At 42.4% G+C, this 14,177-nt stretch overlaps 1 protein-coding gene across 3 annotated transcripts in view; it reads right to left on the minus strand.

Moving 5' to 3' along the window:
* The window catches only part of ATXN7L1 (ataxin 7 like 1), a 117,854-nt gene that overhangs the window by 36,794 nt on the left and 66,883 nt on the right, over positions 1-14,177 (minus strand). The window contains exon 1 of one of the 3 annotated variants that reach the window (XM_044280180.1): positions 10,008-10,349. The exons of the other annotated variants lie outside the window; for them this stretch is intronic. The gene's annotated coding sequence lies outside the window, so the exon portion shown is untranslated. Of the gene's footprint in view, positions 1-10,007; positions 10,350-14,177 lie in introns of those variants that run through there. 3 annotated transcript variants of the gene reach the window in all.

Genomic DNA, 14,177 nt, shown 5'->3' on the forward strand with positions numbered 1-14,177 from the left:
GTCCCGTGTTGGGAATTTAATTGTTTCTTTTTCTGTAACCTAAGGAAAAAAAAAGAACAAGATTGTTCGAAAGGCATCAACAGTGCAGGAGTGAAAGGATGTGTCCCTACGTGTGTCAATGTACAACTGGAAATAAAGGCAATTACAACGAACTTATGTTATAGTGCTGGAACTTCTTTCTTATTGTTGACGTCTGGTTTGTTCTGTGGATGAGGGGTTATCAAGATACGGTGAGCTGGATTTTGTTTATCTGGACGTGTAGGACAATAATCCGCTCTCTAATACTTGACCGGCAAAAGACTGACAAGTGCCAAGAAGAATAAATAAAAGATGCGCTCTTAGCCAGGACTTCGAGAGACTGGGCACGAAGTTTATAAAAATGCGGTCTTGGGAAATAAGTCAAATTTGTGTGGAATGGCTTTATTAATGCATACAAATGAACCATTCAAAAGGTCCCTCCTGTCACTCTTGTCTACTCTAAGAAGCCATGGATATGTTCTGTTAGAATAGAAGATAAAGTCCACTAAGCTGCTGGGAGATTGGAACTAAGGCTACATTCACAAGGCCGTATGAATGAGTCCGCATCCGTTCCACAATTTTGCAGAACGGGTGCGGACCCATTCATTTCTATGGGGCCGCAGCCCCACAAAAAAATAAAAATAAATAGAACATGTCCTATTCTTGTCTGTAACTGCGGACAAAAATAGGCATTTTCTATGATAGCCGAGGCATGTGCGGTCCTGCAAATTGCAGAACCTGGGCCAGTGTCCGGATCTGCAAAACACCACGTTTGTGTGAATGTAGCCTGAGGCTGAGTTCACATCAGCATTTAGCCTTTACATTCTCCTGCTCCGTTATAGATTTGGCACATAAAGGAGCCAAACGGAGCCTACGGACCACATAGACTATAATAGGATCGATTACCGTAGGTTTCCGATCAGAGGAACATTTTCGAAGCAGAGACAAAAGCTGTGCATGCAGGAAACCTAGGAAGGGCTGAACTCTGATGTGAACATCTGGTAAGAAACCCGAAAATTCAACAGACACTGTGCCCTATTTCAACCCACATTTTTCATAGATGTCTTTCTGATCATAATTCAATGACCATGCACATCTGATGGACTCTTGTGGTCACTTGTTAGGTTATGTCACAGTACACAACAGTAGAAGAACACACAATAACAGAAAATACACACAGACCTTTAGACGTGCTGCATCTATCCCTCCAGTTCAGACTGTGCATTATTTCCCTTATTGCTTAGGACCTTTAAAATCTACATGGAAAAACTGGCAGCGAGTGCTGGCAGACAACAGCATACATTCTAGCTACAGCGTTATTTTAACACTTGGAGCAAAGGAAAATCCCTTTAGAACTGGAGATCACAAATGTTTGTCACGTTCTCTGTGAAGGTGCAGTCCCAGCACTTCGAAAGCCGTGCCAGGGATAGAGCTGGAAAGTTAAGAGGTCTGCTAAGAACCGGCATCAAACCTCTGTAGGAAAACTGGAAAAAATTATTTACTGAAATGGAGCAATTTCCAACACAAATAATAAAGAAACAAAAAATGTCTAACCCTTTAATCACCAGGCCCAGAAAGGCCTTTATTTTTTTGTGATTTCGCACATGTGGTGGTTTAAAGGTTGTACTTTCTTTTATTTGTTGGACTACCAGAATAATTTTTGAGATGTTCTTTTACATGACACCTAGGACTTTTTATTAATATGTTTTTTTTTGCAATTTGTATTTCTTTTTTAGTTTTATTTGGGGAAAACAGCAAAAAAGTTAAAAAAAAAGTTGAACTTCACTACAACTGCTTATTTTTTTTAAATATGCAAACTGACACAAAAATAAATTATTAAAATGAGATCCCTATTTTATATCAATAGTTTTAATATATATAATCTTATGTGAACAGGCGTGGCTCTAAACACAGAACAGGTGCAGATATTTCCCTTAGGCTTCTTGCCCACAACCGTATGCCCTCCGAGATATACATTCCGTGAGCAGGCCATATAGTGGAGCGGTATTGATCATGCCCACGGGAGTCAGTTCACTTCTATGGCTGAGTGAAAAACGCTGAATATAGAACATGCTGCGTTTTTCAAGCAACACAGAACGGATGCGTGAAATTGAATGGGTCAGGAATCAGTGCGGGTGCTATGCGTCCACGTCACGCATTGCAACGGCGCGGAAAACTCGCTCATGTCAAAGTGGCCTTAGGGTGCCTTCACACGTGGCAGATCTTGTGGCAGAAAATTCCTCAACTGAAAATCACTTGAATGGGGCGGCAAGCACATGATTTCTGCAAACCCCATTAAGGTGAATGGAACAGATTTTCAGTTGCAGAATTTTCTGCTACAAAATTTGCCGCATGTGAAGGCTCCTTACAGGGGAAAACAATCCCATTGTATAAGGCTCAGCTGATAATCGTCTGCCAAGACCCTGACGCTCTTCTCTGCCCAAGACAACCTCCAATCACACGGCACAGCCGCTTGTGCTATGCGCCAAGCAAAGGGGAAGGCAGAATTGGTAATAAATCGCTTCTGTCTTCTCGGGGTTCCAACCTGCTCCTGCTAAATTGTAGGAGCTTTAATTCTGAACTGAACATGTCCGCCAGAGAACATATTATTTAAAGTGCTTGTCTCACTTCAGCAATTAGCATTTATCATGTAGAGGAAGGTAATACAAGCTACTTACTAATGTATTGTGATTGTCCATATTGCTTCCTTTGCTGTCTGAAATCATTTTTCCATCAAATTACACACTATTTGTTACCATGGTTACGACCACCCTGCAATCCATTAGTGGTGGTCGTTCTTGTACACTATAGGAAAAAGTGCTGGCTTCTCTGGTGGCCGGGACCATGGCACTGCATACAGACTATTGCTTTTTCAGATATAGTGTGCAAGCATGACTACCACTGCTGGATTGCAGAATGGTCGTAACTATGGAAACGAACAGTGTATAATGTGATGGAAATATGAATCCAGCCAGCAATATGGTAATAACAATACATTAGTAAGTGCCTTGTAATAACTTCCCCTACATAATAAATGCCATTTGCCAAAGTGAGACAACCCAGTTAACCACTTAAGGACCACAGGTTTATACCCCCCTAGTGACCAGGCCCTTTTTTACAAATCGGCACTCCACAACTTTAGTGGTTTATTGCTCGGTCATGCAACTTACCACCCAAATTAATTTTACCTCCTTTTCTTCTCACTAATAGAGCTTTCATTTGGTGGTATTTCATTGCTGCTGACATTTTCACTTTTTTTGTTATTAATCGAAATTTAACGATTTTTTTGAAAAAAAATGACATTTTTTACTTTCAGTTGTAAAATTTTGCAAAAAAAACGACATCCATGTATACATTTTTAGCTAAATTTATTGTTCTACATGTCTTTGATTAAAAAAAAATGTTTGGGTAAAAAACTTTAGCTTTTTGAAGCAGCTCTGACTTTCTGAGCACCTGTCATGTTTTCTGAGGTTCTACAATGCCCAAACAGTAGAAACCCCCCACAAATGACCCCATTTCGGAAAGTAGACACCCTAAGGTATTCGCTGATGGGCATAGTGAGTTCATAGAACTTTTTATTTTTTGTCACAAGTTAGCGGAAAATGATGATTTATTTTTTTTAATTTTTTTTTCTTACAAAGTCTCATATTCCACTAACTTGTGACAAAAAATAAAAACTTCCATGAACTCACTATGCCCATCACGAAATACCTTGGGGTGTCTTCTTTCCAAAATGGGGTCACTTGTGGGGAAGTTATACTGCCCTGGCAATTTAGGGGCCCAAATGTGTGAGAAGTACTTTGCAATCAAAATGTGTAAAAAATGGCCTGTGAAATCCGAAAGGTGCTCTTTGGAATATGTGCCCCTTTGCCCACCTAGGCGGCAAAAAAGTGACACACATCTGGTATCGCCGTACTCAGGAGAAGTTGGGGAATGTGTTTTGGGGTGTCATTTTACATATACCCATGCTGGGTGAGAGAAATATCTTGGCAAAAGACAACTTTTCCCATTTTTTTATACAAAGTTGGCATTTGACCAAGATATTTATCTCACCCAGCATGGGTATATGTAAAATGACACCCCAAAACACATTGCCCAACTTCTCCTGAGTACGGCGATACCAGATGTGTCACACTTTTTTGCAGCCTAGGTGGGCAAAGGGGCACATATTCCAAAATGCACCTTTAGGATTTCACCGGCCATTTTTTTTACAGATTTTGATTGCAAAGTACTTCTCACACATTTGGGCCCCTAAATTGCCAGGGCAGTATAACTACCCCACAAGTGACCCCATTTTTGAAAGAAGACACCCCAAGGTATTCCGTGAGGGGCATGGCGAGTTCCTGGAATTTTAAATTTTTTGTCACAAGTTAGTGGAATATGAGACTTTGCAAGAAAAAAAAATAAAAAAATAAAAATCATCATTTTCCGCTAACTTGTGACAAAAAATAAAAAATTATAGGAACTCGCCATGCCCCTCACGGAATACCTTGGGGTGTCTTCTTTCCAAAATGGGGTCACTTGTGGGGTAGTTATACTGCCCTGGCATTCTAGGGGCCCTAATGTGTGGTAAGTAGTTTGAAATCAAAATGTGTAAAAAATGACCTGTGAAATCCGAAAGGTGCTCTTTGGAATGTGTGCCCCTTTGCCCACCTAGGCGGCAAAAAAGTGTCACACATCTGGTATCGCCGTACTCAGGAGAAGTTGGGGAATGTGTTTTGGGGTGTCATTTTACATATAACCATGCTGGGTGAGAGAAATATCTCTGCAAAAGACAACTTTTCCCATTTTTTTATACAAAGTTGGCATTTGACCAAGATATTTCTCTCACCCAGCATGGGTATATGTAAAATGACACCCCAAAACACATTCCCCAACTTCTCCTGAGTACGGCGATACCAGATGTGTGACACTTTTTTGCCGCCTAGGTGGACAAAGGGGCACACATTCCTTTTAGGGGGGCATTTTTAGACATTTGGATCCCAGACTTCTTCTCACGGTTTCAGGCCCCTAAAATGCCAGGGCAGTATAAATACCCCACATGTGACCCCATTTTAGAAAGAAGACACCCCAAGGTATTCAATGAGGGGCATGGCGAGTTCATAGAAAAAAAAAATTTGGGCACAAGTTAGCGGAAATTATTATTATTTTTTTTTTTCTCACAAAGTCTCCCTTTCCGCTAACTTGGGACAAAAATGTCAATCTTTCATGGACTCAATATGCCCCTCACGGAATACCTTGGGGTGTCTTCTTTCCGAAATGGGGTCACATGTGGGGTATTTATACTGCCCTGGCTTTTTAGGGGCCCTAAAGAGTGAGAAGAAGTCTGGAATATAAAGGTCTAAAAAATGTTACGCATTTGGATTCCGTGATTCCGTGAGTTCATGTGAGATTTTATTTTTTGACACAAGTTAGTGGAATAGGAGACTTTGTTTTTTCTTACAAACAAAAAAAAATATATATTTCCGCTAACTTGGGCCAAAAAAATGTCTGAATGGAGCCTTACAGGGGGGCGATCAATGACAGGGGGGTGATCAGGGAGTGTATATGGGGTGATCACCCCCCTGTCACTGATCACCCCCCTGTAAGGCTCCATCCTGACGTCCATATGTTTTTTACGGATCCACGGATACATAGATCGGAACCGCAAAACACATACGGACGTCTGAATGGAGCCTTACATGGGGGTGATCAATGACAGGGGGGTGATCAGGGAGTGTATATCGGGTGATCACCCCCCTGTCATTGATCACCCCCCTGTAAGGCTCCATTCAGACGTCCGTATGCGTTTTGCGGATCCGATCCATGGATGCGTGGATCCGTAAAACACATGCAGACGTCTGAATGGAGCCTTACAGGGGGGTGATCAATGACAGGGGGGTGATCAATGACAGGGGGTGATCAGGGAGTGTATATGAGGTGATCACCCCCCTGTCACTGATCACCCCCCTGTAAGGCTCCATTCAGACGTCCGTATGCGTTTTGCGGATCCGATCCATGGATGCGTGAATCCGTAAAACACATGCAGACGTCTGAATGGAGCCTTACACGGGGGTGATCATCCCATATAGACTCCCTGATCACCCCCCTGTAAGGCTCCATTCAGACGTCCGTATGCGTTTTACAGATCCGATCCATAGATGCGTGGATCCGTAAAACACATACGGACATCTGAATGGAGCCTTACAGTGGGGTGATCAATGACAGGGGGTGATCAGGGAGTGTATATGGGTGATCACCCGCCTGTAATTGATTCCCCCCTGTAAGGCTCCATTCAGACGTCCGTATGTGTTTTGCGGATCCGATCCATGTATCCGTGGATCCGTAAAAATCATACGGACGTCTGAATGGAGCCTTACAGGGGGGTGATCAATGACGGAGGTGATCAGGGAGTCTATATTGGTGATCACTCCTCTGTCATTGATCACCCCCCTGTAAGGCTCCATTCAGACGTCCGCATGTGTTTTGCGGATCCGATCCATGTATCAGTGGATCCGTAAAAATCATACGGACGTCTGAATGGAGCCTTACAGGGGGGTGATAAATGACAGGGGGGTGATCAATGACAGGGAAGTGATCAGGAAGTCTATATGCGTGATCACCCCCTTGTCATTGATCACCCCCCTGTAAGGCTCCATTCAGACGTCCGTATGCGTTTTGCGGATCCGATCCATGTATCCGTGGATCCGTAAAAATCATACGGACCTCTGAATGGAGCCTTACAGGGGGGTGATCAATGACAGGGGGGTGATCAATGACAGGGGGGTGATCAGGGAGTCTATATGGGCTGATCAGTGGTTTATAAAGGGTTAATAAGTGACAGGGGGGGGGGGTGTAGTGTAGTGTAGTGGTGTTTGGTGCTACTTTAGTGAGCTGCCTGAGTCCTCTGGTGGTCGATCCTAACAAAAGGGACCACCAGAGGACCAGGTAGCAGGTATATTAGACGCTGTTATCAAAACAGCGTCTAATATACCTGTTAGGGGTTAAAAAAATCACATCTCCAGCCTGCCAGCGAGCGATCGCCGCTGGCAGGCTGGAGTTCCACTCGCTTACCTTCCGTTCCTGTGAGCGCGCGCGCCTGCGTGCGTTCACAGGAAATCTCGGCTCACGCGAGATGACGCCTATTGGCGTTAGCGTAGCCTGGGAGAGCCACCGCAATGACGCCTTTCGGCGTTAGCGCGGCGGCAAATATTATTCAGCAAAAGTATAAAAAAAAAAACTAAAAACATACTATACATATTTGGTATCATCACAAATCGTACTGACCCATAGAATAAAAGTAGTATCATAGTTAGGCCCCATGCACACGGCCGTTGTTCACAGCCGTGTGCGGGCCGTGGAACCGCGGCCTGCATCCCTCCTGAGAGCAGGAGCGCACGGCGTCACTGGTTGCTATGACGCCGTGCGCTCCCTGCTGCCGGCACAGTACAGTAATACACTGGTACGATCTATACCAGTGTATTACTGTACTGTGCCGGCAGCAGGGGGCGCACGGCGTCATAACAACCAGTGACGCCGCGCGCTCCTGCTCTCAGCAGGAATCCAGGCCGCGGTTCCACGGCCCGCACACGGCTGTGAACAACGGCCGTGTGCATGGGGCCTTACGCCGCATGGTGAACATTGTTAATCTAAAGTGCAAACACAATGGCAGAATTGCTTTATTTTCATTATAACCCCAAAAAGTCAATAAAAGATAATCAATAAGTTATATGTATGTCAAAACGGCGTCACCGAAAAATATAATTCACTGTGCAAAAAAGCACACGTACAGCTATATTGACACAAAAATAAAAGTTAGGTTCAGTTTGCACCATTTAGCTTCCGTTTTTCTGATCTGTCATAAGAACAGAAAAATAAAAATGGATCTCTTATTTTGAGCATCAGCTATGATCAGGTTGTATTAAGTTTGTGTTACTCACATCTGTCAGAGATTTTCTTTTCCCCTTCAAAAATAACTAATCTCTGACAGAATTGACGCAAACTGATGCTAACAGAGTATCACAGATGCTCCTAATGTTCTGTTCTTCTGACTGTTCTGACGGAGCCTTATGGACATTATTGGTCTCTCAAGACTTATTTATCACAGAATTCAGAGACAACGTTAATTCTGGAAAGAAGGGTGGGGGGGGACTGATAACTAGAGAGTAAGGCACTCTTCCAGGTTCTTGGCACGCTCTTGAAAAGACCCTTGGCAGGTGTCAACATGTCGTTTAGCTCTACTGAATGGGGCAAAAGCCATGGTGCAAAATGCAAAACTGTGGAAGAAACCCAAGGATCCGACTAAGATTTCTGCTGCAGATATTTTCCTGTGGAAACATTTGCCATACGCTAAGGTTGACTTGTCTACTACAGTCCACTTTAAAGGAGATGAAGATGTCTTCTTCTGTCACCGGAGCTACTGCTGAACAGCTGATCAAAATGGGTTTGGGGTTTCGGACCCCCGGATCATCTAGTAATGGACTATCCTGAGGACAGGCCGTCACCTAAATAAAAGGTGGACAACCCCTTTAAGGCTGAGTTCAGACAACCACTGCTAGATATTATATGCACATGAATATAAAATGATTACATATTTCCAGTTCACAAACATATGAAGCAACTAATACTCCACTCATAGCTTTGGTACCAGGACTAATAGGCTAAATGGCTCAATCTCATGACCTATAGAGAGCCTTTCTTGATGCCCATGAATTGGATGTGATCGCAGTCAGCTGTATAATGGCTCCATGCATGGGCAGTAAATTTAGCGCCACACACACGAGCAGGGATTCTCCATTTAGACAAAAATGAGGGCCCTAATGACCAAATTATTTACAAAGCCATGGGCGGCCATTCTGATCACTCAGGACCTGACAGCACAAACAAACCAAAAGGTGAGCGTTTAGGGTGACCACAACATCCACACAGTATTACTGATGGTGCCAGAGAACTATAATTATTGAACTATGGAGTGATTCCATATAACTGCAGAAATGAGACAAAATCTAAAAACCAGAGAAAGTTACACGGGCAAGATCAGAATATCACTTATTGCAAAGGAAAAATCAACCAATCAATAACGCTTGTACACTAATTCTATTCTTAACCCATGGATATATAAAAAATAAATCACAATTTAGGCATAATCCAGAACATATTATATAGGTTGAAAATATACATCATGCACAAGCAAATGATTCCAGAAACAAACCAATACACAGTAAAATATAACGCCATAGTGAGTGATGAAGACATTTCTGACAGTCAGACACGCACATACATAAATATTTCAAAAAGGAAATGTACCGACATATATTTGTAGGTAATAAAACAAGCATTACAGCTCTAGAGGATTTCAGTGGGAACAGTGCCAGTCATGAAGCAGTTAACAGCAGCTACAGACTACTATGCCAGTGTATGAGCCATGGCCTACTAAATTTGGCACAGGTGAAGGCACCAGCGCATAGACGAAGCAGCTCTCCAGCAAACACCAGGCTCTCTGGCACGGCTGGCGTCAGTTAATTCAGCCTGCACGCGGCTCCGTTCCGGCAGGCAGCGTACAAAGCAGTGCCCCTCAATAGTTAAGTGCGCGAGGCGCACGTCAGTGCATCGCCACCAACAATGCTGTGTATGCAGGCCGGTTCGGAGCCCGTTATTGTGTGCAGCATTCAGGGAAGGAAATTCACAAATGACAAAAAGCCACTTCCCCCTCTTCTTCAACCATTACGTCGCTCGCTCGCACTCCTGCATTAGCAACTAACAATAAAAATAAAGGCCACATGGAAGCAGTCCATAGGGGGAGATCACGAAAAGGAAAGGAGCGAGGAGATCAACACACACAAATGAAAGCCACTTACAGAGAGAGGAAGGAAGAGGCTGCCAACTTAATCTGATTGTACAACGCCTGTAAACATGTTGTACTTTTGGAAGCCAGAGTGTCGAGCACTGACACAGCTGCCGTCAAACAAGCTCAGCGTGCACGATTGCTTTGCAGCACAGCCGACACTGACCTGCTCCTGGGGGAAGACGTAGCAGTGCTGATCGCGTGCACCAACTGTCTTGGCGACGGGCACTTGTTAAACAGCAAGTTTCAGGTCTTACCAGTCGGGTACCAGAAGTTCAGAAAAATGGAAGGATGCCAAGAACAAAACGAGCAGGGCGAAAAAAAAAAAAAAAAAAACCTGCAGCTTTCTCCACCCACAAGGCTGCTTTTAATGCTGCTAGATAGGGGCATCTTTATGTTATCTACGGATTACTGCTAATGCTGCAACAAAGAAAGTGAACCCAGGCAGCATCGACAAACTCCAGTCTTTAAATTATTTCCCTATTTTATAGCAATTAACTCCAAAATAACAGTCTACAGCTCTGCTCCTGAGCTGAAGGTGCCATCTCTTCTCCATTCCTAAAGCAGGGACAGAAGAGGTTAAAAACCGGTTTCATGAAACATCTCGCCTCAAGCTACGAATCTGTAAAATGCATCTTTGGACAACATAAACTCAGATGACATAGCTGATCTATTGATTACAGGAATTGACACCCAACCTAAAAAAATGAAGGCACATGGTTGTGAAAAATGTAGATTCCCCCCCCCCCAACCATTTTTGGGACTTTTCAGCTACAGTTATTCCCTTTTAGATTTACTCCATGGTTAACAATGTGTATTTATTTTATGGGCCTAAAAGACCAAGGATTATTATTTCCCAGCCACCTCAAATGTTTTTGAAAAAAATTATCAGAATATGGTAAAAAAAATGAAGGAAGTCCTAAGCAGTACAGACACCAGGAGGGAAGCATCGGAACAGGAATCACAGGGGATTAGTAAGGTATTGATTGTTTTTACATCATCCCGAATGTTTAAAAAAAAATATATATATAAAGATTTGGCTTAAAAGAGATTTCCAACTTTACCTTACTTTTTAATTATGCCCTGGAGTGTGCTCTAACTAAAATAAAAAAATCCCTCATCTGTAGGCTTCCAGACAGTGTCATGTGTACCACTGCAACCAGGGCTGTGGAGTCGGTAAGCCAAAGTTCGGAACCCAATTCCTACATTTTATCACTCTCCAACTCCTTCATAAGTGACCAATAACTTAGCAATAACAAACAATGTAGTAAAATGGTAACATGGGATGTTTTCTTACTAGCATTTAAGCAATCAGGCTACTTAGATAGACGTTAAACCATATTTATTGGAATACAAATTATGAAATTCCAGAAATTTTCTAAATTTATTGGAATCCAATTTCTAAAATTCCTGTCATTTTCTAAATTCCTGTAAGTGGATATGCAATGCACTATGCATTTAATAACTGGAAAACACATATACTTAAAGGGGTTGTCTGACTTCAGCAAATGGCATTTATCATGTAGAGACAGTTAATACAAGGCACTTACTAATGTACTGTTATTGTCCATATTGCCTCCTTTGCTGGCTTGATTTATTTTTCCATCACATTATACACTGCTCGATTCCATGGTTACCACCACCCTGCAATCCAGCAGCAGTGGTCGTGCCTGCATGCTACAGCTTTTTCCAGGAGCAGGTACATTTCTACAGAGTCTACCCAAAACTAGCTTTGACTCTGATTCTTTAGACCTGACTGCAACCATTCGCTGTCTTCAGTGGTGAAGTGTCTCCAAGTGGCACATGTGCACCACTGAGACCAGTGATTGGCTGTAACAGTGCATGTGAGCAGTCTGGAAGTGAACAGCCCAGGGACTGGAAGTAATGCTGAACGGAGCCTCAGCACTAGAACCAAGCAGCAGGGTGGATTTCTAACTCAAGTTGGAGCACATTCCGGTACCTAATTAAAAGTTTAGGTAAGGCTGGAAAAGCCCATTAATGTGCTCTTATACATCATATATCATTTCCTACACAACGACTGACGCACAACGTCACAACACATGTTTACATATACGTACACCATGTATATGCAACACACATACACATAAATACACCATATACATGGTACACCTACATAAATACACCATATATACACTACACATACCACCCAACTAAGAAGCGAAACTATCAGCACCGCGCAAAGCAATGGAAGCGAACATCTCCAGCTGCCCTGCCACCGCCAGAGCACCGGATCGGGAATCGCAGGTGACACTGGTTCTCCGATTCAGTTGTAATTTTAACAACCGGATCTAGAGAACTGGAAGGAACTGGCTGAATCCCATGCCTAAATAGTATTTGCCCTCTTCCCAATTTCTTTTATTTTCAGGTTATCAAACTACGTTTAATATTAGACAAAGATGACACAAGTAAAAGAAAATGCTGTTAATAAATTATTTTATTTAGTGAAGGAAAAATACTGTCCAGCCGTACCTGGCTCTACATGAAAAAGTACTGGTAATTTTCTCCCAGAAGGTTGTTTTGCACGCACCAATAATCAGGTCAATTATTTAGGATGAGCGTTTGTAGAAATGCTCGTTCCCGATAATTGGCCTGTGTAAAAGGTGAGAGTCGTTCATTGTTTCTGTGCAGTAGAACGTGATGTGTAAACAAGTATCTGCTGCCCAGGAACAATGATTTTCTATAGGGACAAGTGATTGCTGTAGCTATCCCTTGTCTCCATACAGTATAAGCGATTGCTGCATGTAAATATAGCATTCATTTGGGCTCACAATCAAGTAATTATTTGGAATGTTTGGGTTGTTCCTGATAATTGACTGAAAAGTCTGTGTAAAAGGACCTTGAGCTACCAAATTCAGTTCAATCTCACCAGTCATGCCCAGGCCTGATTATTGCCAGACCTACTGAATCGAAACATCACTGATGTGGAGAAGGACAGAAGGTCCCAAAAACACAATATGTTCTAAAGAGATTCAAATACAGGTGCAGAACAAAATCATTGAAATCTACCAGTCTGGAAATGGTTACAAAACCATTGCTAAGGCTCTGGGACTCCAGCGAACCACAGTGAGAGCTATTATCTACAAATAAAGGAATCCTGGAACAGTGGTGAACCTTCCAAGAGTGGATGGCCTACAAAAATGTCACCAAGGAGCACATCAACTCATCAAGGAGGTCACAAAAGAACCCAAATGAACATCTAATGAACATCTAAAGAACTTTAGACCTAACTTGCCTCAATTAAGTTCAAAGTACAAAAGTCAACAATAAGAAAGACACTGGGCCTAGTTAGCATCCATGGAAGAGCTGCAAGTTGAAAACCACTTCTGACCAAAAAGAACATATAGGCTTGTCACAAATTTGCTAAAAAAAAAACATTTTTACACATTAAAAAATTATCAACAGCTTTAGTTTCAATGCATTTGCCAGCTTGTAGGCTCTCTGCTTCACAGTGAATAAGTCAGAAAACTGCTTTGTCAGCTGGATCTGTAGCCGTTATCTGTACTTTCCAACCAACTCATAAACAATCATTATACTTGAATTCTTATTAGTTTGAATGATAAGTTTAAGGGTAAATGCACATGTTCAGGATCTATGTGCGGACAATCCACACTGAAATCCATAGGTGTTTGCAGGGAAATACGTGTGGTCAATCGGCATCAATTGGCGCAGATTTATGTTTGAATTTGCATGCGGATTTGATGACCGGAGAAAATCCGGTCAGGAAAGAAAAAAAAATAATTAACATGCTGCGGATTTTAAAATCCGCACCATAGGTCAAAATCCGTGCGGAAAAAATCTGCATCATGTGCATGAGCATTTCAAATTCTCATAGAATACAATGTGCATGACCTATGGTGCGGATTTTCCGCACGCAAATCCACGCTGAAAATCCGCACCCGATCCCGATTGTGTGCATTTACCCTAAATGAGTGTTTACGACCTGTCAGGAGTTCAGAGAAAAGGGCTACAGATCCAGACGTCAGAGCATCTCACTGATGGAATTAGTATAAAGCAGACAGCCTGCTATTTATGTAAATGCACTGAAACCGAAAGCTGAGAAATAAAATTTTTAGCAGACCAATTGAAGAAATTATTTTAGGCCCAAAACGTGTAGCGTGCAATAATAAAAACTGCCCCCAAAAGTGCCCATAGACTTAAGTTTTGGAGTCAAACTCCTGATTTTAATCCCATTGAGATGCTCTGGCAAGACTGCAAACAAGCAGTTTATGCTCAAACCATTTGCAGGTCACGGAACATCTTTTTTATTAGCTATAATACTCCTTTCACTCTCCTGACAACAAACCCTAACCTTAAA

The sequence above is a fragment of the Bufo gargarizans genome, chromosome 2 (genome assembly GCF_014858855.1).
Source record: "Bufo gargarizans isolate SCDJY-AF-19 chromosome 2, ASM1485885v1, whole genome shotgun sequence".
In the NCBI taxonomy this organism is placed as follows: Eukaryota; Metazoa; Chordata; class Amphibia; order Anura; family Bufonidae; genus Bufo; species Bufo gargarizans.